This window comes from Pinus tabuliformis, chromosome 9, assembly GCF_031772625.1.
Source record: "Pinus tabuliformis cultivar Carrire ecotype Pingquan chromosome 9, CPIR1, whole genome shotgun sequence".
Classification (NCBI taxonomy): domain Eukaryota; kingdom Viridiplantae; phylum Streptophyta; class Pinopsida; order Pinales; family Pinaceae; genus Pinus; species Pinus tabuliformis.
In genome coordinates this window covers 1,591,737,772-1,591,763,056 of record NC_142307.1, presented here as the reverse complement: position 1 = coordinate 1,591,763,056, position 25,285 = coordinate 1,591,737,772, and the positions used below count along the sequence as shown (strand labels likewise).

At 37.6% G+C, this 25,285-nt stretch overlaps 1 pseudogene; it reads left to right on the top strand.

Moving 5' to 3' along the window:
- The window catches only part of LOC149154823 (uncharacterized), a 126,322-nt pseudogene extending 103,810 nt beyond the window's left edge, over positions 1–22,512 (top strand).
- Positions 22,513–25,285: the final 2,773 nt, after the last annotated feature.

The following is a 25,285-nucleotide window of genomic DNA, read 5'->3' as shown; positions in this document are numbered from 1 at the left end:
TCTTATTGGCATGGGAAGTCAGGTTTTCTTGAAATGCTCAATATTTTTACGAGAGGTGCATATCTCCCTTCAACATGGAGTGAAGAGTTTGGTGATCCTTGATCTTAGTCATGAAGCTATTATAAAATTTTCCATAATATTATTGTTTCTTGATTTGCTTTGATATAATTCTTTTACCTGTCACCAAAGCTTCTAGTCCTTGGAACTTACTTTTCAACATTCATATACTTCCTCTATTACTATGTGATAGATGCTAATTTTGTAGCTTAGAATCAATACCATTTTAAACTTTTACATGCAAATATGCAAAACACTTGTAATGAGAGGAGTGAAATTTGATATAATATTCAATGAAAAATTATCAATACACAATGATATCTCCATGAGAGAGAGATGTAAGGTAGACCAATTCCACTGGAAAATGCAGCCATAAAGAAAGTAAATGTGAATTGTATGTTTAAATCACTTCATAAATGCTTGTAACTCAAAAGTACTCAGTATATGTTAGTGCAGTTTTGGTAGATCATGTTGGTGGTGGGTAATAGACTTAAATTCTATGCTTCTTCAAGGAAAACTTCATTAGTTTGCAACTCTTCTTGGTGACTCGGGGTCCTTGTTTTTATCTCAATTATTAGTTAGGGCTTTGACCTCCTAGTCTCTAGATGCTAACTGTCTAACTTGCCATCATTTCCATATCAAACTTGCACTTGCACATATATAGAACACTTGTAGAGAGAGGAGAGATATATATTTTATTATTCAGTGTAATTTATCCATACATAATGATATATCTGTGAGAGAGATGCATGGTAGAGAAGCAACATTCCATAATGCAACCATGAAAAAAGGACATGCCAGGATTTATGAGAGCCTTATATTCTGAGCCCATAGAAAGTATGGTATAATTCTGTTAAGGGGACATTATGTATCTTGGTACTTATTAGGTTAACAACATGATTTAAGCATGACTAGAGGTTATAATGAGGGATATTGGACTACAAGCCATCTTATCTTCAGATATGTTAACTATTCCACCTCAATTCATTGAGTAGCAGATAAACTGGAGTTATCATAACCTTCTCATTGGGAGGTTATGAGTAGAAGTTTGGGTTGGTATGCTCTTAGTGTTGAATTGTAGACATATCTATTAGTTTCTACTATGCATAAAGAAAACAAGATGGCAATAAATTAATTAATGGACTCGGGGTTGGCTTCCTCTGTATGCAAACATCAATTTGTAAACAATCTTTGTGGCCTCCAATTGCACTTCCTGCATACTTACAAGGTGTCACCTTGCTAGATATAAGTTTTTATTATGACAATATTTATTTTACTATAATTCGGTTTCATGTAATGATTGTTGATGCCAAGTTAGTCAAACTAATGATGTTGTTGATGTATTGTCACTCCAAAAACCTAACACTAAAGGTGCTGATATGAAAATATTTATTTTACTCTAATTCTTATTTATGTAATTATTGGTGATGCCAAGAACATCAACGAGGTGATGTTGTTGTATATGATAATTTTGTGAGTCGACTTCATTGTATTGTCACTCCATAAATCTAATGCCAAATCCTTGGTCCAAGGACCTAAGGACTCTACAAGTTTTAGGCCAACCCTTGATTGAAGGGAATGTATATACTACATTCTATGCATCCAAGATCTACTTCATCTAGGAATAAAAATGTTTTTGACAATCTATTTATTCCATTGCCTACCCCACCGTAAGTGAGGTCCCTAAGGCTTCCGAACAATCGTACCATTTCTGGTTGACATTAACAATTCAAACCAAGCCAAAATGAACAAAGTATTTTCCTCACACTATCAGAAACATAGGCATATGTTTTTGGGTGCCTCCTTGTGTGTAGAATAGACCTCCTTAGGGCTAAGAAGGTTTGAAGTTTTATTTCTTTGGAATCTATTTCTATACTTCTGAGTTTCCTCTTTATGTTTTAACAGGAAAAGAAGAAAAATCTATAAGACTATCAGTCATGACATATCAACTTTCTTGTTTAAGATTTTTCTATAACTGAAAGAAATTGTACTACTTATTCCTCATTTTATTTATGGGCTCATAATAATATAGGTACACAATATTCTTGATGACTCAAATTCGACACAACTATAATTAATAAAACTAGAATTATTAGGTAAAGTTGTCTTTCAACGCCAATGTTTGGGAATTACAAAAGGTGTCAATTATGATGTAAACTGTTATGATGGATAAAAAAATCATGCATCCTATTAGGTATGGGCATCATGGCAGATCATACAATGGGATTCATCTGTATATGATAGAGCAATGTCATCAGGTTCCACAAAACTAACTCATTAATTGCCAGATAAGTAGTACAGTTTCTTTTAGTTACAATATATTACATATAGAGAATGCAGAACTCCCTCCAAACCATATTCTCATGGAAAAAAAATTTCATATATAGATGTGTGTGTGTGTGTGTTTTGTACATTAATTCACTAGGGCTTCTTCTCCCTGCTCGCATTTGATTGTCATAACTTCAACCTTATCCACATTACCATTTATTTTCCCAATCACTGGCTGAAGTGAAATTACATGGGACTTGCAGTTGTTTCTTGATATTACCAAATATATTACATCTATTAGGACTGTTATTGTTGATTAGAGAAATTTACGTATAGGCCTCCAAATTGTCTAATATAATTTCTTAGAACATTGATTATCTCCTAGGTTAGGCTTTTGTCCGTCAAATAAACTAAAAATATCGTTCATTTGTAATAGATTTTATTGTGTATTCATTGAAATTTTGTTCTTGCTAATGAGGTTACAATGTAGTCTAGTGTGAAGGTTTTATAAGTAGGAGATGCTGATTTGTGCATTTTGACAGGCTTGTTGGAGGTGTTGGAGACATTAAGTTCACTAAATATGGGAACACACTTTTAAAAGAAATGGAAAGTCTTACACCTAATAATGAGGTTTTATTGAATAGCATTTGATTTTAATAAGATACTTGGTAGATTATTCATCTTCTAATCTTTGTCAACCTAGCATCATCAATCATGTTTCTGAAAGAAGGTGAACTAGTCAGTTCTAGTTGTCATATTAACTGCTAGTTTAGTTCAATTCTTTATGATGTGACTTGTAATTTACATTGTGAATTTGGTTTGCATGTGGCCATGACTCTAATGACTATCAATAAGAAGCAGTTTGAATATTAAAATGACTAATAGCCTTGAATCATGGCTGTAGAAAAGATACAATTGTCTTGAGGGAGTTTTGCATTCTCTATATGTAATATATTATAACTGAAAGAAACTGTACTTCTTATCTGGCAATTAATGAGTCACTCTTGTGGAACTTGATTACATTTCTCTGTCATATGTAGAGGCATCCCATTGTATGATTAGCCATGCTACCCATACCTTAGGATGCATGATTTCCTTATCCATCAGAATAGTTTACATTATAATTGACACCTTTGTAATGCCCAGACATTAGTGTTGAAAGACTAGTTTACTTGATAATTCTAGTTGTGTCAAATTTGATTCATCAAGACTATTTTGTACCTAGAGTAATATGATCCCATAAATAAAATGCAGAATTTGGAGAGCTAACTCAATTGAGTTCACTATCTGTTGTGATTGAAGATGAACTAGTCTATCTTAATGCTAAACAATACCGTGGAATTTTGCGACATCGAAAATATTGAGCCAAAGCGGAATTACAAAATAAGCTCATCAAAGGAAGGAAGGTAAGGACCTAATATGTTTTTTCAAAATAGTGTTGCATTGGAGAATTTAGGGCCTCTCACTCCCAGTTTCTGCCAAGACCACTCCTAGGACCATACACACACACACATTCTAATAATCATATGTACAAAATGCTCCTGGGTTGGCATAATTACTTGGATTTTTTGGGGAAGGACCACTCCTTGGTGTCAGAATCCCTACTCCTTCACAACACTGGTTCAATTACACTTTCTCTCATCCTCTTTTGGCTAAGGAAAAGCGTATTGATTTCATCCTCTGAAATAAGCATGTTAACATATTTAGTTATTGATATACTGGCATGTTTTCAGTCTTTTAATGTATTGTTTCTCATACTATGATGTCTGCACTTTAGCCTTATCTCCATAAATCTCGGCATATTCATGCAATGCAAAGATCAAGGGGATGTGGTGGTCACTTCCTAAATACAAAATCATTGGAGACAAAAAAGGTTAATGCTGATGATGGGAAATTAACAAACAGAAAAACATGCAAATGTTGTGAGTTCATAAAGAATTGAAGCCTTGCAATTTGAAAATGGAAATATGAATTATTCAGAGGTACATAGTAATTTAGGGTTGTGAGGGTCAGAAGTTACAAGCATGTCGGAATCATGTCATGATGGAATATGTTATAATTATACTCAAGGGAATGGAGGGTATCTTTACCACCATGCTAGTTCACATTTCCATTTACTGGGTTGCATTCCTCTTTCAGATGGAAGTGGTGAAGTAGAGAGTAGGAAAGGTATGGGGTATACCATCAAATGGGTTGTAGCAGATAACTATTATGATCCAATGAAAGTTTTACATCATCTTGGTTGGGCTCTCATTTGTTTCAGTATCATGTTTCATATAATTATAACACTGGAGTATGGGATAAATTTACTTTAGTTCAAGGAAAGTGAAACTCATGGTACTGGAAGGGGAGGAATTTGAACTAAATCTTGCAGAATTATTTTTGTTTTCCAATGTTATTGTATCAGAAAGAAACCTGTTTCAGGTTTCTTTTGGGATGTTGACATTTGATGTAAAACTATCTTGGTAGATTTGGTTAGATCCTTATGCATTTGAGAGATTGATTATGGAAGTAACTAGATGGAAGACCTGCTACACTTAAGTGTGTTTCTGATATAATGCTGACTATCAGTAGCACTGTGATTTAGTGTTACAGTGTTTGGTCAATATATTGACCTACACCATCTAGTATTTCTAAGAGGAAAATCATTCTTGGGTGGTTATCATTAGACAATTGATCATGTCATGATTTCAATTAGAAATTATTTTATTAAGGAAAGTATGATTAACACTATGATGTTTGGACATATTCTAAGACTACAGTGGCATAGACAAGTACCATAGTGAAGGCATGGAAATCAAAGAATTAGACATGCAACATAAGATTAGTTATCTTTTTCAAAAACTATCTCATGGCATGATAAGTACAATGAAGACTCAAGTATTTGGTGTAATGTCCGTATATAAGCTTGACATAGCTACTCTTTTTGGGAGTCAAACCCCTTTCCTGCATTCCATTAAACCATTCATTTGCTTCTTCCAGTTGTCCTCCTTTATATAACCCTTCAATCAATGTAGTATAATTTGCAACTTTCAATACTATACCTTTTCTAATAATGTCATCATGGATTCTATTTAGTTGTTCAACATTGCCATTGAGGTAGTTGATCTCCACAATTGTAGAGAAAATCGTTGATGTAAGAACCAATTCTTGGTCTAACATTTGAAAGATAGTATTATTCACTTCCTCTACCATTCCAAGCTTTGAAAGTATGCTAATGAATGAACCGTAGCTAGCCATATCAAGGAGAAGATCATGTTCTACCATATGATTGTGTAGCTCGGTAACATGTCCAAGGCTTCCCTTCTGCAAATGAGTTTCAATTAAAACTATATAAATTTAAAAGCTTGGTTTCAATCTCCTTTGATGAATTTGTTGCACGAGGTAGTTGGCATCCTTCAAATTACTTATCCCACAAAGACCTTTGATAAATGCATTGTAAGTTTTAATTTGAGGCACAAAGACTCCTTGTGAAATGAGATCATTCACAAGATCAAGAGCCTCTGTCACTCTACTTTTCCTGCAGTATCCATCAATAAGTAAATCATAGATCATAGGTACAAAATTTAGGAACACATCTTGTTTGGTGGATGGTTTATATAATTTTTAGGGCTTCTAGTAGCTTACCCTACAACAAAAAGTTTCAACAACATAATTCCAAGTATTAGCAGAACAAAATCCACTTTCTTGCAATTATTTAGATATTTCCATCACTAATTCTAGTTTTTACATATGATCTAAAGCTTTAAGAAGTATATTGCAATAATGAATGTCACTTTCAAAGACTTGTAATATGTCAATGACTTTTGGCATCATTTGACATTGTTCACAAGTCTTTTTGAACTTGTTAAGGACTATAGGTACTGAATAGCCTGAATATGTAGAAATTAATGCTCGAAATTAAGGTTTGATCTTTGCGAGTAATAAAAAAATGATCCATTACAGTCTGTGCATCATTGTACAACTCTTCCATTTTCAATATATGAATTAGAGTTATGTGAAGTTGTATAGTTTGCTAAATATATTGTTTTTCCTAACCATGTGAATAATTGCAATGCCAATCCAACATTATCCTGGATTTCAATCAATACTTCAATTACAACACATGGAATCAATTTAGATGATAATTCCTCCAGTGTATCCCGATGATGTCCCATCAACACATTACAAATAGTGGCAAGATTATTAGAATTAACTTTCTAAGTGTAAACACATTGTTTTTGTTCTTGACAAATTTCAATGTTGAGCTTCCATGAGACTGAGTCTGCTGAAATATATCCCATTCCGGTAGCATGATCAAGAAAATAATTAGCCTTGCGATCAAAATATTTTGTCCTTATGGCATGAAACCCTTGCCTTCTACCTAAACTATTTTGAATTTCAATCCTTCTTAGTAGGGGTACTGTTGCAAGTCCTAGGGCTTTACCGATCATAAAGGGTTTAAAAATCATTATTTTGGTAGCCCTATATAGCCAACAGTGCCTCCGTTTAGTGTTGAGTTCAACAGAGTATGATACCTTAACTACCAAGGACCCATTTTTGCTTAGGTTTGTCATATTGGGGTCTCTAGTAGAACTAATGCCCTCAGACCTCATTAATAAAAAGGCCAAAATCCAAGCAATACTATTCCCATCATTTTTTCTCTTGGTAAAGTGATGTGGGTCCAATTAGCTATGGTTGGCTTGTTTTTTTCCCCTGGGAAAATCATAATTTTCATTGATACCTAAAAGTTACATGTTGTAGATGATGATAGCATATGTAGTAATAGTGGTCATAAGCCACTTTCTGTGTTGTTATGACTAAACAAAATAGGCGTCAAATCATTTACCAAACGGGTTGAAAAACCCCAAGGTAACAAAAGGCAGCAGACAACTTGTGACATAGGTGCATACATGCAGCTATGGAAACAAACTAAAAAAGTCCAAAATATATCCTAGGCACAAGCCATCCAAGTAATCCGAAACAAAAAGCCCAGAAACAAGGCAGCAGAAGGAACAAGGCATAAACTGCAATGGAACTTGCCACAACCATAATGGAAAACCCAAAAAATTGCTACACCAGATAGGCACCCATGGTGAACAAGCACCCAAGAACAATGTCAATAGTAAGCCTTGAAGGCCTACTTAAGAAAAAAGGGAAGAAATGAACCAGAGGAAAAGTCAGCTATGGTCAACCACCTCATCCCCACTCCCTCAACTCCCCAATATATAATGACGCAAGTGAAAAACGTAGCTATGGCCAACCAAAAGCCAGACTCAGAAACAGGGTGGCAGAAATAGGACATAAACCCCAATGGAACCCACAATGACAATAAAAGCGCTACACCAGAAGAAGAAGGTGTCGATAGTGACAGGTCGCTCCAATTGGATCATGAATGACACGCACTAGTGGAAACATAAACCCCGGTTCCTACCCCATGTAGGCATGGAAATGAACAACCTTTGCACAATAATCACCCCAAAAATAGGAAACAACATTGACAGAAAGTCGGGAAGTCCCGAGTATTGGGTCAAGAAACAAAGGAAAGACACAAACCAGGGGTAGAGGCAGTTAGGGTTCAGCCACCTCGCCCCTGCTCCCTCAACTCTCCCTATCTTTGTCTTGTTATTCGTGGCTTGGCTATATATATAGATTTCTTCTAGCCTGGCATGGGATCATCTCCATGGAAAATCAATTCCAAAATTTATCCTTCAAAATATAGAAGTATGTGTGGAGGCATTACTGCAATGGTTCACCGGATATTTAATTTGATTGTTTAAGAGAGATTCCTATCTTTGATTGAATTTTTGGGCACATCAAAAACATTTATAGTATTCATCGCCATTGCAGGGTTGCATTCCCTTTTGTCCTTTATTTTGTTCCTTAGATGAAAGGCTTGATCTTTGAGTAGGTCAATAAATTATGACACGGGAGATCATATAGTGGTAGTATAGGCAAGGGAGGTTGTTTTAAGAAACCCCTTCTTGATGATCATCATACATTATGAAGTAGAAAATTAGATGTTGAAATACCTCGTGAAAGAGGGCATTCAAAAAAATTGTTGCAAATATGTGGATGACATTTTTTAGGTTTTGTAGGAGAATGTACAACTTAAATGGAATATCTCCAATCATATCGGCAAGTTTTTCATGGTGGTATATTGGCATGCTTTGCATGGTGGCAGTGTCATAATTTTCACTATTTCATAATAAGATATTGATATTTTTTTTAATTCCATTGGATATGTTGGATAACAGATGCTTCTACTTACATCATTCATCAACATCCTCTTTGAAAATTTTTTCATTGCTACCACTCCCCAAATATAGGAATTTAAATTTACCACTAGATTTGTGTATGCAAAGGATATATATTTTATGCTTTCCTTGATTTGGGATATTCATCATTCCGTTCTATTGAAGTTGTGTCATTTGTATATTAGGTTAAGCACAAAGCAATGGGACTTTTTGAATTACTCTCTGTTACACAGTAATTTATCACTGCCTTCCTGTCAGTCACCCTGCTGTGCCCAGAATTCACAATCACTAAGTGCTTGCTCCCTGAACTGGCTTAAAAACCCATTTTTCCAAAGTTTTGTTCATCAGCGCGTCTGTTCCTAAAATAACCGCGATGACAGGCGCCTTCCAGTACATGCTGTGCGCTGCCAGCGTGGAAGAACATCACTTTTCCGCGATGGTCCACAGCGCGCCTTTTCCGTGTGCTTCCGCGCTGACATGACTTCTTCAGTTATCGAGATGCGCCGACAGCGCGGCAGTTTCCCTATAATCTGCGCTGATCCAGTTTAGGCGAATTTGTTCAAACAACCTGCCTTCCAGATCCCTCCAGGCTTGGTTGTTAGCTTTGTGACTGTCGACTCCCTTCTATGGCATGTCTGTTCGACCCTTTCCAATAACTTTCCTTGAAGATAAGCTCATCCTTCCACGCTTTTAGGAGGCTCATTCTCCTATATAAACTTCCACCATTACCATGAGCAGCTAGTTGGACATAGTTAGACTTAGCTTGGAATAGCTTGGATTGTACAGAGCTTGTAGTGCTCAAATTGCTGCTATAGGTTTGGTGTGCTAGGTGTGGAAGTGATTGATTTCTTAGGGAAGGTTGTTTGTGACTTTTGTGTGAGAGAGAGAGTTGTTTGTCTTGGGAGAATCATCTTCAAAGGTGAATGCTTGAGATACATGTTGACTGGCCCCTCTTGAGAAGGTTACCGACGTCAGAACATTTGGTTGTACTCTTCTCTATTCTGATTAATAATAGATGACTGCTATTATTGTTCCATTCTCACTTGTTTATGCAATGGTTAAACATGAATTACGTCTTTTCTGACTGATGTATGGTTGCTTTTATTAGATTTCACGCTTGCGTTTGTTCCCTCTTCGTGTGTGCAGGTATCCATTTGCGGGGATCGCGGAGGATTGTGACCAGATGGAGCGAAGGAGCGAAGACAACATCCCTTCGTCAAACGACAGCGCGGGAATCCAAGTAGGTGTTCTTTACCTCTTGTTTAATTGCAATTAGGAACATGCGTGGCAGCATTGTGTGATTGTTGCTAGACCCTTGCTGGGCTAGTAGGGATCGCCTCTATCCGTAGAGGGGATTTACCTCTCCAACAATTTGGCGACTCCGCTGGGGATAAGCCTTTTTGTCTCTTGAGTCCATCTTTGTGTTTGAATTTGATTGCTCTCTTTTTGAAATTGGGGATTAATTATCAGTTTTTTGCGTTTCCTGGGTTGATCTGGGAAATGCCCCGGTTTGATTGAAAGATTGGCTGTTTTGATTTGGGAGTTTTGATTTGCCTGTCACTATTTTTGAGCTCCATCGCGGATTTAATTTTAACAGTCGCGCTGACATCGCGCTCACCCTTTTGCAACATCCTGTTCATCGCGTAAATACGCCTAACAGTCGCGACGATCCCGGAAAATCGGATCAGCGCGGAAAAGACGTGTATAGTCGCGATGTCAGCGCCACTTGCTAGCTTTCTACCCGCGCTGACCTTGGGTTTCTAGCTTAATTCCGCGACGACTGTGTTTTTCTGAGATCAGCTCGGTTTTTTGGGCAAAAGTCGCGCTGACAGCTCAGGTGGCCTGTGTAAAAGTTGCGCTGACCCTTGATCATCTCGGGTTCTCGGTGTAAAACTTGCGCTGATTCCTAAAACGTTGTTTTTATAGCTTTATCTCCTGAATTCATCAATCTTTCTTATCCCCTATTGTTTCTTGTCCCTCATTAGCTTGTTTTGATTGCTTTTGGTTAAGGGATGCTCTCTCTTTGATTTCATTCGAGTGAGTCTTGTGACCATGTGACCTAGCCCTTTAGAAGTTTCATCGAGAAACCATTTGCTTGGGTTACTTGTCTATTCAAGGTTCATCCACAACCCTCTTATTGATTTGCTTGAGGCTTTTCCACTGCTTGTTGCTGGTTGATTTTTAGTGTCGATTATTGAACCACTTTTTATGTTGATTCGATTTCTTCACTACCAAGCATAGATTACGATTGTTTGGATCGATCAGTTCACTCTCGCTTCCCCCTTGTTTCAATCCTTGCTTGTCTTGCCGGGCTTAGATCACATAGCTCGTGCGGAACTTGATTTTCTCGTCGATTTGAAAATCTTTGTTGGATGTTTTGGGAACTTTGTGTGCTTTCATTAGGCAATTTCATGTTTGCTTCGTGTTCTAGTTCCTCCAAATTATTGTAGATGCTTTGTGTCATTGAAAGAAAATCAAACTAGTGGCTTTGCTTTTAAAAATTGAAAAGGAAAAGAATGTTTCATTGATTTGCATTTTCAAAAGAAAAAGTTTCCTTTCCTCGCTTTCAGTTGCATTAGGCTGTTTGATTGCTTGTGTTCGTTTTGTTTGATTGAAATCTCTTTACCCTTCCATAGCTAGAATTCATCGAACAAAATGATTCTCTTTGGCATGTAGTTTGCATCTAGGTAATTGTGAGAGAACATATGATAGGACCTGAAATCGAAACTTAATCTCAAGATCAACTATAAAATGAACCGAATGAATCTAAAAACACATTGGAACTAAACGCAAACATCTAGAGGTCTAGGTTAGAGACGTGTTCCGGCGTCTTTAAACATAGTCACTGTTGTTTCACATTAGGTTGGGTGATTCCTCCTTCTGTGACTCGATAGTGGTCTAACACGGACTGCGCTCCCACGTACCGTCGCGTATATAGGGAGACCCCACTAGGTTTTTATCCTTTATCCATAGGAAGCCGAGTCGGCCGCCCAACGATTCGCAATGCAGTGAACACAGCATTCACGAAGATCGACCACCCGTACCCTAAAAAGTATTCTGTGGTTTTGCGAAAAGTTTGGCACACCCTCTACCTAGAATTCCAGAGCAGTCACTTTTGATCCTTTTCGGACTCCCTAAACGAAAAGGTTCCTATGAGCGTCTTGTCACTTCGTGCTCATTAAACATTCGAAGGAGACTGGAGTCATCTTTTTGTCCTTTTCTTGACTCTTGAAACATGAAAAGGTCAAGTCTAATTCCAATGTCTTAAAAATTTATTCGGCCGCGATAACATTTCCTGCTTAGGTCTTGTGTGCGTTAGCTTGAGTAGGTTTCATGTTCGTTTGCTATGGCAACTTTTCCAGGATTCACTAACCCAGGTTCCCCCTCTGATGGGAATCCAGGTCACTTCCCTCCTCTTGGGAATGTTGGTGCTCCGTATATGGCAACGTTGTCCCTGCCAGGGTTAACTGTTGGGTTGCCTGTTTGGTTGTTTTCAACCTCTTTGGTCCCTACCGTATCGGCTGTTAGTCCATCAGTCCCTCCACCTGAACAACATCATGTTGATCCTAAGGTGGATCTCTCCCCTTCGACGCCTACTTCTACGTCATCCTCTTGTACTTCGCCTGGTGAAATTCTCGATGTGAGTAACCAGGTGGCTAAGAAGAAGAAGAGGAAGACCAAGAATAAGAAGTCCCCTAAGGGAGAGCCTACACACACAGTCCCCCTCTCAAGTCCAGCTATCCACTCCAGCACACCTGAAGTCGGGTCACCTTCTGCTCCTCCGCGGAAGGTTAAGTTTCCTTGTCGATTATGCAGGGAGGACCATCTGCTTCATGATTGTCCTGGCATCCCCAGGGTATTAGAAGTTTGGTCTCACGATCCGGCCCACCCTTCATCGTCCACTGATGATCATGGCGATGCTACCTCATCAGTTGGGAATGGTAAAAAGAAAGGGAAGCTTCGAATCCCCTGTCGACTTTGTGAAGGCAAACATCAGATTCACCTTTGTCCACTCATGGATAAAGCCTCTGCTGTGTTGGAAAGTCTTGTTGCTCCTCCGAATCCATTTCCCGCCGATTATCAACGTCTTTCTACAACTGTAGATCGCGCCCCTGTTCACAAAGAGATCGCTTCAGATTCCCCTTTTGTCCAGGCCACTCTTCCCGAACTTGCCTGTTCCCAGCCTGTTCCAGACCCGCCATTGGTCAGAAAGGGTGTTGATTCGAGTTCACCTCCTCTCAACCACTCTGTTTCGGAAGAGCAAAATTCTCATGTTCTTCTCGTCTCCTCAGATTCTCCTGAGCTTGATAAAGGTTCTCCTGAAACCTCTCCGAAGAATTTAGATTCGGTTCTTTCCGAGCAGGGGGGCAACCATATGGTTCCCCCACCAAGTAGTTCGGTCATCTCCTTTGATTTGAGTCGTTTGACTGCCCCTCCCCTTCCGTCCCATGTGCCTTTCTGGGTCACCGCCTATGCTTGCAATAAGGCACTGCCCGGCACTGTGTTAGACGAAGGAGCATTGGTTAGTCTCATGCCCGTTACTACTTGGCGAGCTTTGGGTTCCCCATCGCTTGTACCTGTCGCGCCGCATCTCACCGCGTTTGATGGAGGAACGAGTCAGCCATTAGGGATCCTTCCAAAGTTTCCTATTACTTTGGGAGGCAAGACTGTCTATATAGACGTCTCAGTTACCCAAGGTTCTTTAGACTTCAGTCTTCTCCTTGGTCGTGATTATGTGTATGCCATGGGAGCCCTTGTTTCTTCACTTTTCCGTGTGGTTTGTTTTCCACACGATGGAAGAATCGTGACGTTCGATAAATTATCGTTCGTTCGTCCACAAGCCCCTCCGGTGCACTCATCCTTCCCCCCTGGTTTTCATCCACAAGTTGCATCTGTCTCACCGCAAATCAACTACGTGGCCACCTACCCTGTGCCCTTACCCAGTGATGACACCATCGTGCATAGTGTCCTGGGGGCATTAGGTCCTGATTTCCAAGATGTCGGCCTTCCCTCCGGAGCCACTTTCTTGGGGGCCTCCACTTCCCATTCATTATGATGGGGTCTGGTTGGAGCATAGTTCCTGATCTTGTGTCAAGATCCTTAAAAAATGAAACTGGGTCTGGTTGGAGCATAGTTCCTTTTCGGTGTCAAGCTCCTTAAAAAATGAAACTGGGTCTGGTTGGAGCATAGTTCCTGATCTTGTGTCAAGCTCCTTAAAAAATGAAACTGGGTCTGGTTGGAGCATAGTTCCTTTCCGGTGTCAAGCTCCTTAAAAAATGAAACTGGGTCTGGTCGGAGCATAGTTCCTTTCCGGTGTCAAGCTCCTTAAAAAATGAAACTGGGTCTGGTCGGAGCATAGTTCCTTTCTGGTGTCAAGCTCCTTAAAAAATGAAACTGGGTCTGGTCGGAGCATAGTTCACTTCCCTGTGTCAAGCTCCTTAAAAAATGCAACTAGGTGTCCGAGGATAGTTTTGATCTTGTGGCGACCTCGTTAAAAAATGCAACAAGGGTTATGAGGATAGTTCTTTTACTGTGTCAACCTCATTAAAAAAAAAAATGAAACAACTCCCTTCTCAGATCGAGTCTTTGATTAAGATCTCGTCAAATCCCAGTCGAGTCTTTCCAAGATCTCGAAAGTGAACCTTCATTCCATCCACTTTGTTGAATGCAATGAAGCTTGGGGGGCATGTACCTCGATTTGCGTCATTATGCTGGGGGCATGCGAACTTATAACAAGCATAGTTTTTCGTTTCAAGCTTGTGTAAACATGAAACCGAATCCGAGCAGAGTTCTCCACGGTTCAAGCTTGTGTAAAAATGAACCCATACCCGATTTACATCTCATGATTGCCATTTTTATCCGCTGAATTCTGCTAGATGAGCCTTGGTTGTTTTCATTCCATCGCCACCATCTCTTTGGCCGATCATATGCTCTCACTCGGTTGTTTATCCTTTCCTGAGGAACCGCAGCGATGAGTGGTTTTATTAGCCAGCCTCTTAACCATTACATGTTTTGAACAGTTCCACCATTGTCGGAACCAGTTGCTACCCTTTATACCACTCGTTCCTCTAGGATGAGTCACCTTTAAGCTCTTTTCTGACTCATAAAATATGAAAAGATTGTTGAGTATTTTTCCCTTTTTGACTCGTTAAAGAGAATAAAAATGGAGGTCTGCTTTCAGCTCTTTTCTGACCGTTTAAAGATGAAAAGATTGCCGAGTCCCCCTCTCGACTCGTTAACGGAACGAGAGGCAGTCACTTTTAAAGCTCTTTTTTCGACCGTTTAAACTCAAAAAGATTGCCGGGTTTTTGTCGTTTCGAACTCGTTATTGGCTCCAAAACGACGTACTTCTGACTGCTTTTTTGCTTTTTCAGGTCGAAGTTACTATTTACAAAAAGTACTCCTCGATCGAAATGGTCGGGCGGTTCTTTCGGGCATTGTTTTATACTTTTTCGGGCTCGAGAGACACAACTTTACGAAAAAGGACCCCCCCTGGAGTCTCCTTTTCCGCATTCTTTTCAGACTCTCGAAACAAGAAAAGAGGCCGAGTTTTTCCTTTGTCAGGCTCGTTAAACACTCAATGACATCGGGTATTGTCGAAATGACACACATCAAGCATATGCTATCCCCGTCAAGCTTGTCATCCAAAAATAATCGGGGTACCTGCCAGAAATGGTGGGGAAAATTGAACTATGATTACAGTCGTGTCGGCAGTACGTCGCTCTTGAACATGGCACTCTGTTGTTTCGTGTCTGGGTGGGGTCATCTCATCTTGTTTTCACTAGCCTCCATGGGTTTGGGATATCCTATTTGGCCTCTCATTTGCTCATTGCCATCATTACCATATCCTCTGCTCATTTGATGTCAAGTACTGCCAAACCCGTTATAGTGCCGTCACATGTTCAAGAGAAGTTGTCTTCTGCCACAATGCAACCTCGTTCGCTATCTCACACAAATTATTATACCTCTGCCTCGTGTCGATGATGTGGGAACCATTATGGCCCACCTTCGATCAAGGTCCCTTCCCGTCGACTCCAACTCATTATCCGGGAAAGTGACTTAGAGACTCCTTTCAGGTGCCTTAGAGCCTGCATGCCCTAATGGCAGGTTCTTCGTGTTCGACGCGAGGTTTACATCATTGGCCTCCGATCGAATGATTCCGTGGGTGTTCGACACCAGCTCATTGATTCACATACCGCGGAATGTACCTATAGTACCTTGAGGGCCATTGTCATTATTGGTGGTACCTCTCGCGTCTGTTAACAGTTTTCATCATTGACTGGTAATCAGACGATGTTCATGCATGTTCGACTTCAACCCATGTATTCACATGCTTGAACTTGTACTTCGTTCGGATCGGGACGGAGCGCAAGACCCTGGATCCCTGTCTTTTTATGGCCCAGGTTGCGATTTGTGGATGATCATTACATAACTCATTGATGGATGGCTGCGCCCATACCTGAGTCTTCATGGATGGCTGCGACCATACCTTATCGGTTTTTGGTCTCTTTGACTGGGTGGCTGCGTCCATTCCACAAACCATTCTCGCATGTATTTTGGATGGCTACGCCCATGCCTAGACTGCATGTACTTGATTGTCAGAGATTTTCGGTCCTTCTTGGTGGTGTTCCAGTTCGGCATGTGTTGTAAAGCATTTCACCCCTCCCACTCTCTCGGTCTTCATGCTTTAGGGGGCATCTGTTACACAGTAATTTATCACTGCCTTCCTGTCAGTCACCTTGCTGTGCCCAGAATTCACAATCACTAAGTGCTTGCTCCCTGAACTGGCTTAAAAACCCATTTTTCCAAAGTTTTGTTCATCAGCGCATCTGTTCCTAAAATAACCGCGATGACAGGCGCCTTCCAGTATATGTTGTGCGCTGCCAGCGCGGAAGAACATCACTTTTCCGCGATGGTCCACAGCGCGCCTTTTCCGTGTGCTTTCGTGCTGACATGACTTCTTCAGTTATCGAGATGCACCGACAGCGCGACAGTTTCCCTATAATCCGCACTGATCCAGTTTAGGCGAATTTGTTCAAACAACCTGCCTTCCAGATCCCTCCAGGCTTGGTTGTTAGCTTTGTGACTGTCGACTCCCTTCTATGGCATGTCTGTTCGACCCTTTCCAATAACTTCCCTTGAAGATAAGCTCATCCTTCCACGCTTTTAGGAGGCTCATTCTCCTATATAAACTTCCACCATTACCATGAGCAGCTAGTTGGACATAGTTAGACTTAGCTTGGAATAGCTTGGATTGTACAGAGCTTGTAGTGCTCAAATTGCTGCTATAGGTTTGGTGTGCTAGGTGTGGAAGTGATTGATTGCTTAGGGAAGGTTGTTTGTGACTTTTGTGTGAGAGAGAGAGTTGTTTGTCTTGGGAGAATCATCTTCAAAGGTGAATTCTTGAGATACATGCTGACTGGCCCCTCTTGAGAAGGTTACCGACGTCAGAACATTTGGTTGTACTCTTCTCTATTCTGATTAATAATAGATGACTGCTATTATTGTTCCATTCTCACTTGTTTATGCAATGGTTAAACGTGAATTACGTCTTTTCTGACTGATGTATGGTTGCTTTTATTAGATTTCACGCTTGCGTTTGTTCCCTCTTCGTGTGTGCAGGTATCCATTTGCGGGGATCGCGGAGGATTGTGACCAGCTGAAGCGAAGGAGCGAAGACAACATCCCTTCGTCAAACGACAGCGCGGGAATCCAAGTAGGTGTTCTTTACCTCTTGTTTAATTGCAATTAGGAACATGCGTGGCAGCATTGTGTGATTGTTGCTAGACCCTTGCTGGGCTAGTAGGGATCGCCTCTATCCGTAGAGGGGATTTACCTCTTCAACACTCTCCTAACAATTGTTGTGGTCCAAATGCTTTAGGTATCAGTATTTGCATACTATTGTTTTTTGGGATGATGGTTTTCCATTGGAAATATAGAATAAAGAAATGCATCAGCAATTTGAGTTTGGAGTTGTTGCATATTCGAGGTACAAGGAGGGTGAGGAAACACACCCTTCCTTCATTGTTCAGATGGTTGAGTGGGCATGATGGGTACTAATGTGGAATACTGAGATTATATACACAAAACTAATGTTATCTCCTAGGATGCAGACATGAGACCACCTTGCCCTTTCCCTTCCCATAAACATGGTTGTCCACATATGGATAAATTTTGTAGGCCATCATGTGGCACAAACCATAGTCTCCTTCTTATCAGTAAGATGATAAAGTGGGTATGGTATTCTTAAAAATACCATATTATGATGTAGTTGCTTTGCAATTTGATTGTTTTGAAATTCATTTTATAATCTTTTACACAATTTTTTATGTATTTTGTTTGAAATTTCTACCATCATATAGATTTGACAAATAAAGGATTGCTTATTATTGTTAAATAGATGAATGTGCAAGAACTACCTCCAAATTTGATTGTGAAGGATTTAATCAACAAAATAACTTATGGTAGTTCACTTTTTACATCTAATGGTTTGCCAATAGAAGAGGAGTTGAGGCCAAGAGTGAATCACAAAATCCTTAGTGGTCCTTGTCAAAAGTTGGAAATGGGTGAATTAATTGAATTGACTCTGTCAATACCACGTATGTTTTTTATTGAATACATGAAAAAATAAGTCGAATGTTTTGGTAAGGAAGATGAATGCCAAGATGAAACAAGCCATATGATAGGAAATAATTCACAAGTTTCAACTATGACATCACTTATGTAACAATTGGCCAATTGTTTTTGGAGTGAATTAGAAAGAATGGTGACCAAAATATTTATGTTGCTGAATTCTAGTCAACAACAAGGTTCAATGTCGTTACACCAATATTCTTGTTATAAGCTCAACATTTCACTTATGGAAATTGAAACTAGGTAGGACGGATAACAATCATTCCTCACAATCACTAGAGATAAACCCAATTGACAACTTTATTTGTGGAGATTATAATTAATATCATGATGACCACAATTTTTTTGTAGAAAATTCATTCTACTCTTTGAATAATTTAAAGCACATTATTTTAACAAGGCTAGGAGATAGGTATGGATAACCAGGAAAGGAAGGTTTGGGATTGTCTGGGCTATTTCGATTCTCATCTTTCTATTTCACTTCTTTAGAGAAAATTATATATTCAAATACAAACTCAATTAAAATCAAATTAAAATAGAGAATCCTAATTATGAAGATGTTTCTCTCTCCACAACCTTGCAATGATGTTATTTTTTTTGAATTATACTTGAATTTCACTGATAATAACCTGGATTTATATATTTCTTTTAACACCAAATTGAAATCATGGTAAACATACAAATATCCCATTAAGTATGACCTAAATATGGTTCAAAGAATCTCAACTTTAGCCCATGCACATGGCAAAGTAATTTCTGAGGTGTGAATTTTTATTAGAGGCACTATTTGTTTGTTTGTTTTGGTTAGAAAAAAAGTTTTCTCTTGGTTTTATGTGACTTTCAATTTATCATTTGTAGCATGTTGAGAAATGGAAAAGAATAATGTGTGACATTTATCTTGCAAAAATTGATGTTGAATGAAAGGATATAGAGTTTAACCAAGCTACAATTTACTTTGGTAAAGGCAGAAGAACATATTAAAAGTTACCTATGAATACACCATATACAGAGTTTGAACACAAGTAATATATGGATTTTTATTTTGTAGATATTTTATTTTTTATACCCAAGATATCATTGAAAGAAAAATATTGATATTGTAGGAATTGTTTGAGAACTTCATTAAGGTCAATTTTTTTTATGTCCTACTTTATTGATACCTTCTCATGACAAGAAGGCTTTAAATATGAATTAATATGTTCCTGAAACAAATCATATTCGAAGTTTATAGATATAAAAGATTAAAAAATTGTCAATGCCTTCATTTGATTGTTACATGACTCTAATTTGGGTAGGTTACAAGAAATGGGATTGGAAAAAGGATGGGGAGATAATGCAGAGCATGTCTTGCATATGATTCATTTATTGTTGGAGATCCTTCAGGCACCTGAGCCATCGAATTTGGAAATGTTTCTAGTAGGGAATATTATGGTTTTTAATGTTGTGATTCTTTCACCTCATAGTTATTTTTGGCACGAAGCAAATGTTTTAGGAATTCTAGACAAGACAATGGTGGATAGGTAAAAAAAATTCTTATAACTGCAATGTTCATTCCATTTTATCCTCTCTTTATTATTTGATTGTATAAAAAATGTTTCTTTCAATTTTGTTTTGTCTTTTAACAATGAAATTGAAAATACTTGGTATCATGTCCATTTAAAAAACATTTAAATCTCGAAGATGAGTTTAGTACTATAAGATATTAATTGAAATCCTTTTAGTTGTTTTGTGTTAAAATATTTTCATGATTATTTAAAAGTTTAGTTTCATGTCGTTATTTGAGCATAGCTTTTCTGTATAGTTGATCAAATTCACACGTTAGAGAACGAAATGTTGCGAATAAAATGACAAGGGTTAAACATCACACCGATTATTTGTTTTAACAAGTTATCTACAACTTGAACTTTTTAAGATGTAACTTAGTTGGTATGATTGTGCCTAAGCTTTCTCTAAAGGTTGAATTAAATGAAGTTACTAAGGTGTTCTTTTCTATGGTGATGTTTTATTTGCTTTTTTTATATAGGTCATATGGCCATTATCCCCAACTAAAGAAAAAATGTTCGAGTTTCTTGTTTTATGGGGGGAAATGGTATTGACATCGCTGATGTTGAGGTATATGTCGTATAAATAGTTTATAGTATAATTTAGTTTATATTCAAGTATTCATCGTTTCTCATATCTTATACTCTGCATTGTATCTTCTTTAATTTCAAGAGAGGAACTCAATATTGATGGTAAGAAGCAAAAATTGAAGAATGAGGAGAACAATAACACTAGAGCGACAAATGAAAAATGAGAGAGAGAAGAGAACCGGTCTAGTGATACCCTTAGACCCAATATCTTCCATAGGACACACACATATCTATTGATGGTCAAATATTTAGAGTTGGTTAATTCACTTGCAATGGAAACACAGTGATAATGTTTTGAAATGATGAAACAATATTTCATTTGTAAATTGTAGTCCAACCAATGTTAAGTTGGAAATCCATATTGTAATACTTGAAATTTTATATAATAAAATATGTGGTTGAAATTATTTTTATTTGCACTTGACATCATTTAGTCTTGTAATTAACATATGTAACTTTGTGTTATCATATTAGATGAATATGCGCATTGTATAACATTTTTTTTGGTCACAAAATCATACTAATTAATTTACATTGATTAATAATGAACACATAAAAACAATCTAAAACTACTAAATTAGTAGTCTATATTGATTAATAATGAACACAAATAAAATGAATATATGACTAAATTAGTAATTTATAATAATTATCAATGAAATTAAATGAAATGAATAGAAATTACTAAATCAGACATTTATATAATGAATATGAAACTACAAAAAAAGATAAATGACTACCATAGATGATAAATTTGTGATTATAAATGATGACTATCATATATATGACTATTAGTAGCTAATTTACAGTATCTTATAACATGACTAAAATTTAGTCATATTTCTTTGGTCATTAATTCGTTTCCAATGATGACTAAAATTTGCATATATATGACTATTGGTAGCTAATTTATAGTATCTTATAACATGACCAACATTTTGATCATTAATTGGTTTTCTTGGGTAATCATATAATAATATATTTGGTCATTAATTGCAATAGTTAATGACTACATCAATGACTAAATTAATGACCAAATTAATGACTAAATATACTACTCTACTAGATGATAAAATTGAGACAACCAATTAATGACAAAGTTAAAAACAACCAAAAGTTGGTCGTGTTATAAGATACTGTAAATTAGCTACTATTGGTCACCGATTGAAAAATGGTCATTTATATGTAAATTTTAGTTTTTTCAGTAACTAATTAACCATTTTCTACCAGTGTATGGATGGCAAGACATATTATTCAATGATGATGTAAAGAAGGTGCAACTTTTCATGTCATTGAGGGAGAGATCGTTGACATGGTATATGAAATAATCCTTCAGTAAGATGAATGCTACATTTGATGAAATTAAGAAGGCCTAGGTATCAAAGTTCAAAATCCAAAATCAAAATCGCAAAGTATCACACAGTTGAAAGAGATCAAGAAAGAATTGACTGAATCTGTGTGGGAATTGGACCAGTAATTCAAGGTTTTGATGGGCCAAGTGATCTTTGAGATACCCCGATAACAACATAAGGAATGGTTCATAGCTGCGTTATTACCACATATTAGGTTACTATTGACACAATAAAAGATCGAGATGCAAGTTGAAGCACTGGAGATTGCGATGAAGTTGGAAGTCTCACCAATTGGAGATACTCATGCACGAGTACAACATATACAAAATCAACTAGCTATGTTGACCCTGGAATTGCAGGATCTGAAAAAAGTTAAAGAAGTCAGACCAGAAAGATCATAAGTTTGGTGTATAAAGTGTAAAGTGGAAGGTCACTATAAGGATAAATGCTTAGTATTTAGAGATTATATTATAAGTGGAGTGCCTAATCTAGTAAATTTGGGTCTGTGGTGCGAAATTTGTAGGAAGTGAGGTCAGCATCACTTTGAAGACTGTTATCTGTTACATAAATATATAGAGACCCCAAAACTACTATTTCGTAACTTTTGTAGATAAGTAGGCCATGATGAGAGAAACATCTGAAGTTATGACTTAATTATGGACTGCATTGTTGATAGTTATAGATTGTAGGCCGAAGGACATGCACATGAAGAGCAAGGTGAGCACAGTGGATGAGGAAGATTTCAAGGATGAGGACGAGGATGAGGAGGAAAAGTTGTTCGAGTATGAGGCAAGATTATCTGATATAACTATGGACATGCAGGAAACTTTGTGAGAGACTATCAAAACTCAACGACAACCTGTAATTATTGTAAGGATTTCGATCATGTCATATAAGAATATCCCATCCTCATTGTGAATATGGAGGAAAATGAAAACCAGTAGTCTGCAATGAATTTCTGAATGATGACAATTGAGCCAAGAGAAGATAAAGCATGCATCAACATTGTAACAAGAAGTGGGACCATGACTGGCAATGGCAAGGCCAAGGGAAAAAATGAAGCTGAAGCCACATGGATAAGGAAAACCATGAAAATTTCTCATGTAATTGATATCTTAAAGGAAAAGAAAGAATTCATGGAGGCGAGGTGAAGCTTTATGGATGATGGGGTTTTGACCTTTATCACGCGGCTAATTTAGAAAGATAACTACAAAATAGTATCGATTATGACACAAGGGATGGATCAAAATTTTTTGAAGTCTTTTCTATAGACCCGAATAAAGATTTTGAGGAATCAGACCATTGTGGAGGGATTACAGGAACTGATAGACTCATGTACTTCTAGGGAGATACCAAAGAGCAAGATGTGCACAATGAATAACCTACGTAGACACAAGAAGAGAACAAGGAAATAAATGAGGCTTACAGCGCAAATTGGAGAACATGACATGGATCAAGTTATCTTAGATCTAGGATCTGAGGCCAATTTCTTGTCAAGGAAGACTTGGGAATCGATGGGTAAGCCAAAACTACAATGGTCTACTATTTAGTTGAAGATGGAAAACCAACAGAAAATCTTACCCGTAGGAAGGTTATCTAATGTCACAATGGCCATTAACAGAGTGCGCACTACCATTGACTTCGAAGTGATTAAAATAGTAGATGATAGTAATCATTACCCTGTGTTACTTGGATTTGATTGGGCGTTTGACAACATGGATATCATTAATCTGAAGAAAAGGAAATCTATATTCAAATGCAATAATATGACGGTTATTGTTCCATTGGATCTATCAAAAGGGGTGAGGTATACAAAGCCTATTGGACAGGAATATAGCATGAATGATGTTGATAATATCTATTAGATCACAATAATGGGAGAAGAATGGATCAATACCAATGCATATGGAAAGATGACTTGGGAGCAAGATAATTCCTATACCTCAGATTCATAATAAGAATTGGAGAACTTGCACAACATATTGCATGAAGATTCTACAAGGCGATGTGGAAGGATCACTAAAGTAGTGCGTTACATGACAACTGAGGTATGTGATTGACCTTTATATGATGTTTTGGTTGATGTAAATAATTTATTTAAATATTATAAATGGAGGGTACTAGAATGTCAAAGACTGTCAGCACTAAATCCAGCATTGAGGACTATGCTTGCTAGATGGTGGGCTATGCATAAGAGTAGGAGATTAGTAGAAATGTAGAATGTTGATGTGGGTAAGATTTGGAAAAGTAGAAATAGAGATCGTAAACAAATATGATGGTCATAATGATCCTAGAGACCATATACAACTCTGTATGGTAGCTTAGAGATAAATTCTATGAGAAGAATGGGTACATGGTTTTATCCATACCCTAGAAATGATCCCTCAGAATTGGTATTTGGAAACTGAACTTTGACATGGCATTACTAGTTGGGTGGAAATGGTGGATGGATTTGTGATGAAATTCGGATTTGAATATGACTATCCATATATAGATGCAGCGCTGAATATAATTAATAAGAATATTTTTGAAAAAAAATTTGTAGTTATCTCGCAGTCTTATTGAGTTGTGCAGGTCCGAAATGTGATGGAATGCTATAACCTCACTATAGAAGAGGGTGAAGATCCTTGCAACATTGATATCAATGAGTCACAAGGATCTCTCAAAGTGAATGTACCAAATATAAGGATGCTAGATATAATGTGTCCACTGAAAATGAAGAAAGTAAAAATAGGTACAGAAGCTAAACCGAAGTATGCGCCCATAGGAGATTACTGGGACGATGACATTGTCAGCAAGATAACATATTTGTTGCATGAATACTAGGAGCTCTTTCCCTATAAATTTTAAAATATGAAAGGCATCCTAAGGGATTTGGTAGTTATAAGGATTCCTCTGAAGCTTAATTCCAAGCCTATTAAGCATATGCCTTATAAACTGAACCCAAAATAAAAGGAAAAGGTAAAAGAAGAATTGAAAAAATCTTAGCCACGGGGATAATTGAACCTATGAAAGAGTCTGAATCAGTAAGCCCCATCATAGTTCAGAAGAAGAAGGAAAAAGGGAAAATTAGAATATGTGAGGACTTGAGAAAGTTAAATGATGCATGCCTGCATGACCCCTTTCCCACCCCATTTATAGATGAAGTGTTGGATAATGTATGAGGACAAGAAGAATTTTGGCCAATGGAATACATTGTGCCAAGTTTGAGAATTGCAGTTGTCACAAATATTGAAAACCCCAACATGATGAACGAGATAATTTCAAATATACTAGCTTTAGAAGAAGACAGATTCATAGCATGATTTTGTCAACAGGTGCAGAAAGAAAGGGAGAAAGCCTGGCATGATAGGCATATTAAGAATAATATATTTCACGAAGGGGATCTTGTATTATTATATGATAGTAAGTTTGCAAAGTTCCTGGGAAAATTTAAAATGCATTGGTTGGGGCAATATATCCTCAAGAACATTACAGATGGTGTTGGTGTTCAGCTCGCAAAGTTAAATGGTCAGATGATTCCAGGATGTGTAAATGGTAGTAGATTAAAAATATACAGGGATGATTATGTCCCTGGACCATCACACTAAAGAATGAAGGGAAGGAA